The sequence below is a fragment of the Gallinula chloropus genome, assembly GCF_964237585.1.
Source record: "Gallinula chloropus genome assembly, chromosome: 3".
Classification (NCBI taxonomy): Eukaryota; Metazoa; Chordata; class Aves; order Gruiformes; family Rallidae; genus Gallinula; species Gallinula chloropus.
The window spans coordinates 33,226,177-33,232,260 of NC_140087.1; positions in this window are offsets into that span (position 1 = coordinate 33,226,177).

A 6,084-nucleotide genomic window follows, 5' to 3' on the forward strand; every position below is an offset into this window, starting at 1 on the left:
TTCTTCGCAGGCTTAAATTCACTCCCAAATTCTGTCCTTCCTCCCCTTCAGCAGCACAGGGAGATGGAGAATGGGGGTTGCAGTCAGTTCATTACACTTTGTCTCTGCTGCTCCTTCCTCCCCAGGGGGAGGACTCCTCATACTCCTTCCCTGCTCCAGCAGGAGACAGGCCTCCACCAATTTCACCAATGAGAAGTCTTCCCTCAGACTGCAGTTTTTCATTAACTGCTCCAGCGTGGGTTCCCCATGGGGTCACAAGTCCTGGCAGCAAACATGCTCCAGGCCTGAGGTCTTCTCTCCATAGGGCTACAGGTCCTGCCAGGAGCCTGCTCCAGCATGGTCACAGCCTCCATTGGGTTCCTCCACAGGCTGCAAGGGGGCAGACTCACCAGGGTTTTCTTCATAGGCTGCAGAAGACTCTCTGCCCCAGCACCTGGACCACCTCATCCCCCTCCTCCTTCACTGACCTGAGTGTCTGCTGAGTTGCTCCTCTCATGTTCTCTCTCTTCTCTCCAACTGAAGCCACTCAGTTCTCCTCACCCCCCTCTTAACTACGTTATCCTAGAGACACAATCATCTTTGCTCATGGGCACAGCCTTGGCCAGCAGCAGGTCCATCTTGGAGCCATCTGGCATTGGCTCTATCAGACATGGGGGAAGCTTCTAGCAGCTTCTCACAGAAGCCAGCCCTGGAGCTCCCTGCTACCAAAACCTTGCCACACAAACCCAATCCAGCCTGTACATATATCCATAGATATACTAGCACTTCAAACAGCCAAATACTGCTGTTCAGAGAAAAGAGCGTGCCTTAAACTTTCAGAAGGGTTGTGATAAAAGATGTTAAAAGGTCCTAAGTTCCAAAAATAAAAAAAAAGAAAGAAAAAAGATACAAAACAGAAGCCTGTATATTTTATCAAAAGCCTGAGCACTTTTTTCATTTCCTAGGAAATGTAAAAGGTAGATAAAATCCCTTAATATTAAAATGCGCCATGTAGCATGTCCTCCCAATTGCAAATTAAGGGAAACAAGCATAGGAATCCTGCATGGTTTAATTTTGTTTAGAGTTCGTGCCAAAGATGATTCACTCAGTGAGAAAGAGATGCAAGATCACTATACATCTCTTATCTCTGCAGAAGAATGAAGATGCTGGCCCTCTACATGTACACTTCCCAAGCCAAAGCTATTCAAAACACCATCTCTACCCTAAAAAAGTGAGCTTTTCTTAAGCTACTCAGGGTAGGAAGCATTTTGTACATGCACAGACTGAAATGATAAAAGAACCATGTAGAATTCATTAATATAAGTACATAAGCTAGAAATTGCCACTGAATGAATGCTATTTTAGACAGCAATACAGAGCCCATAATCATGTGTTTAAAAATACACAGTGTAATTCTTGTTTTCCTGTTTAGACACAAATTGAAACAAAGCAATGAGCTTACAGAACTTTATGGTCATGTACAATAGAGGCATATTTTCTTTCAAATAATCTTTACTACATAGCCAGATCTGAATCTAATCTGTTCCTTATTTTCAGTATTATTCTGCTGCAGGACAAAACTCTGAAATGACCTTTTACATACTGCCAAGTAAATGATATATTTCAATTCAGAATCATTATATATCTCACTGGCACTTTGTTAACATTTTTTTTAACACTCCTGAAAGCAAACTGCTACCAATTCATTACATGAAGGACAAAAGCATACACTCACACAACTGTGTTTCTGTACCAGCTAAGGAGTTCTGTAAGGGAGAAAAAGGTAGCCTGTTCTCTGCTTTAGAATCAAGGTCAGCTAGCAAGATATTAAGACTAGAAAAAAAAGGAAGCAACAGTTTCTAGGAGCAAAAAGTTTCTCCAGTCAATACTATTGTTTCAATGCACATATTTCTTTTACAACTGTTTCCTCATATCACCATGTATCAAATGGTTACTCAGGCATCGAGAGTTTGTAAGAGTGACCCAAACTATTCCCCAGCAATTAATCACTAGAGGAACAAGAATTGGTTTAATTTAAGGAGACTGGGCACTATTACAACTCAATAGGTCTGACAGAGTTTAAGCAAACAAAACTCTGGAGCTTGGAATAGCTCATATTTTTCTACTACTCCAGTTAAGGTACACCTAGAAAATTCTCTACTGAAAGATCACTAATTGTTCCAACTCCTTTCTAGTTTTGTCAGCAGCTATGATGCCTCATTAAGCTTTTAAACGCGTAGAGGCTCACTTTGCATTAGCTGCACATACATACTGCACAGTTACAATCTATGAAGAATATGTCCTCTCCAGCCTTTATGAAATCACTTGATGGAAACATGCCAGAAAAGACATTTTACTAAGGCACTGGTTCAGATTTTTACTTATTTTTTTTTAATTTCAAAACTGTACCTTAAATGCAGGGACTAGAAAGTCAGATACTTGTTCATTTAAGATTGACATATTGCTGATTGCAAGAGATAGGTACAATAGCATGAGGCCTCTGTTCCTCTGATGGAGATGAATTATAACTTTAATATATACAGTACGTGTAAAATAAATGATGTTTGACACTCTTCTCACTTATTAGCCTGAAGTCAAATTGGATGTGCCTAAACTTCCATATATCTTTGCAAATCAAATTTCTTGGGTTAATTAGGACAAGGCTTAATGACTGGTTGAATTGACCTGAACACCTCCACAAACTAGTTTCATTCTCCCCTACTAGGGAAAAGCTCCCAATCCCTCCCTCGGCTAAAATGTTAGTCTTTCCTTATAGTTTTCACCTTCTGGATGGATCAGATCTTCTGATCAAGCCCACCAGTCTCACAGTAATATAGTCTCCAAGAAACAGAAGCAAAGATGACCCTGGTAGCACAAGAGAAGACTAGCTACCTATTAAAGCTCTTTTTTTTTTTTTTTTCCCCAGAAGAGTAGAAAGAAAAAAAGAGACAAGACTCCTTCATACAGGAAGAAGTCCAAATGGCTTTTATACTGCTAAACTTAGGAAATAAAAGTCTCTAATATGATCTGTTCAGTCACTTAAAACCTTTCAGTTTTTATCTGTGTAGATGGCTGTCATGAGTTGATGACCTTGACTGGACAACCAGGTATCCAACAAGTCACTATCAATCCCCTTTCTGAAGGAATTAGGGGCACTAGAGATGGATGATGAAAAAAATATGGAAGAAAAAAATCTCATGGTTCAAGATAAAGCGAGTTTAATAAAGCAAAATATCATATGCAGAAGCAAAGGAGAAAGATTTATTCTCTACTTCCCATCAGCAGGCCACTTCGCAGGAGGCAGGGCTTCAGTACATGCAGCAGTTGTTCCAGACAAAGGCCATAACCAACAAGTGTCCCCCTTTCATCTCAGCTTTTATTGCTAACCAAACATCATACAGTACGGAATATCCCTTTGGCCAGCTTGGGACAGCCGTCCCGGCTGAGTCTTCTCCCAAGATCTTGCTCAGTCTACTGCTGGATCAGGGGTAACACTGGAAAGAGAGCATGCTCAGCTGCACAGCAGCAGCCAAAACACCAATTTGTTATCAACACCTTGCTAGCTACCACTAGACAGCACTATGTGGGCTGCTGTGGGGAAAAATAACTCAGACCCAATGCAAGGATAGTTCCTGAACCTCACCCGCCCTCAGGTTCTGGAGTCAGTGACACCCTATATCAAAACCAGTACATTCCACCATGGTTTGAGAATCATGGTCATTCAACATTAATATAGAAATTAAGAACACAGGCTACATACAGAAGAAGAAAGTTCTTAAACATAGCAGCAATAGTTCAAACAGACATTTAGACATTGTTAAACTCATCTGCATATGAGCCAGGTAAGATTTATGCATTGAGGTTGAGTCCACAGCTTCAGAGTTTGATTTTTTCATTCTGCTGTTGGGTCTGAAAACTAAAACCAAGGAAAAGCAAAACAGGAGTTTGGAAAAACCTCTCCCTCCACTGGCAGTTTCTCCAGTAAGACAGGTGTTTAAGGAACTAGCATTTGAATGTAGAGCAACCTTCTGTGCCATACTAGATGGACTCATGAATTGGCCTTTAGTCCATTAAAGAGAAACTTCCTGGTATATTGCATAGGTTCAGTAAACTTAGAGTTGAAGCCAAGTGAGCATGAAATAGCATCTTGTTTGACTGGTCAAAGTTTATCATGCTTTGATCTAGTCAAGAAGCATCAAACAGGCTATGCTTATTCCACTAGCTAGATATGGATTTATGCATCTATAATTAGATTTTAGGAAAAGAGTAGACTGGATATTAAACAGTTTATTAGAAGTGAGTTTACAGTCTGGAGCTGATCAAGTGACCAAGTAAAACATCTATCGTGGTTCCAGATTAGCCAGAAAGGTTAGCAACTCAATCCAACAAGTGAAGAACATGAATGGGGTGCAACTTCATTTCTGAAGTACTGCAGGCTTTCAGAAAAATAAAAGCTTATTTATTACTTTAATCACCCAATGAATCTGTATAAGCCTAATGAACACATACTTTACAGTGGTGCATTGTAGAAGGATAAGACACCATGGACATCAGTTAAAGTTAGAAAGGTTCAGACTAGATAAACTCTCAGGGAACGGTCAGGCATTGGAACAATTCTCCAAGGTCCAGTTTCCACTGCTGAAGATTTAAGACTAGATCACACATAAAAGCCCAAGCACCTTGGTATAATTGTGCTTGGAGAAGGATTGGCTTAGAAGACTAGGAACCCTTTCATTTGAGTTATCTTACAATCTTAAGCTAGTTAAACCCAGTTTTAGCTGGTGCCAAAGCTTACAGCAGTAATTTAAAATAAGCCTTTAATATAGCAGCTAATAGATGATAAAGTTGTTTTCAAATGTCAGTGAAAGCATTTGTGTATAGGGTAAGACACATGAATATTCACGTTCTCAAAAGCATACACCAACAACATATAAGATGCCCAAATATATTTATTGGTCTTTTTAAAAAGTATGTAACTCTTCAGAGAAAGACAGCCTAGGAGATATCAATACAGATTAAAGTATATCCAATCTGGCACATACCTCACACTGATGTTTACTTGAACATCAGCACCAGACCAAGGAAGGTAAGACTTAAGTCAGTAGCAATGAGGTACCAGGACAGAAGAAACCCTTAAAATAAAGAGGAGCTTCAAAGCCTTTCAACCAAGCAGAGCCAGAGTTCCAGAATATATTAAAGAACTGTGAAATTTCTTTGATCCTTTTGATCTTCTTTTTCTGCCAAAAATACATGAGAGTTATAACAAGGAAACATAAGCATCTCAGCATACAGTTACAAACTGGTAAACCAGTTCACCAGCTCCAAGTAGTCAGAAGAGTGCAGCACTGTTCTAAAATTGAAAGAGTTAGAGCTCAGGCAAGGGGGTGTGGATAGATTAGCAAGAACCAGTTAAAATATTTCCTTCAAGACCTCTCTCCTTCCTCATGGCATTCAGAAACATTTCAAGACAGGAGGAGGGGGGGCACATTTGTTACCAAAGGACAGCAAGATTTTACTTTTTGTACTCTTGGTAAAGTTTCCAGTGTTAGTGCATGAAAAAAAGTTGCTGGATGTTTATTTCCAGATGTGCATGAGTGATGTTATCATAGCTATGTGCCAGCAGCTATGTGCCAACTGTATTCATTAATGTGTTTCATATGTAAAGTATTAGCTGAAAATATTCTGCCTTAAGTGTCTGGAGATGCAATTTTTGTTAGCATCTCTATAACCATGTCTTTCCAGTGTTAAGTACCATCATTTACTCATCTTGTTCTTATGCAGTGGTAAGAGCCATCTACTTCACTCAGTCCTAGTGAACACACTAAGAAAGATACCTTCCATCTGTCATTGACCCCTTCCAAATTTCTGTGATGTCTTGATCCAGGAGAACTAGCAATGAGACAGATCCTCATGGTGGGGAATAATAAATAGGGACAAGCGTGTAGGTGAAAAGACTAAGTGGGACATTCCTTTGTCACCAGTAAAAATTGACTTTGAAGGTGCAAGTGTCTATTCAGCTAAAACCATGACAAGTGAGTCCTATTTGGAATGTAGCATATGTCCTAGAAGCAAACTAGACACTGAATGTTGTCTTTGTTCCTTTTT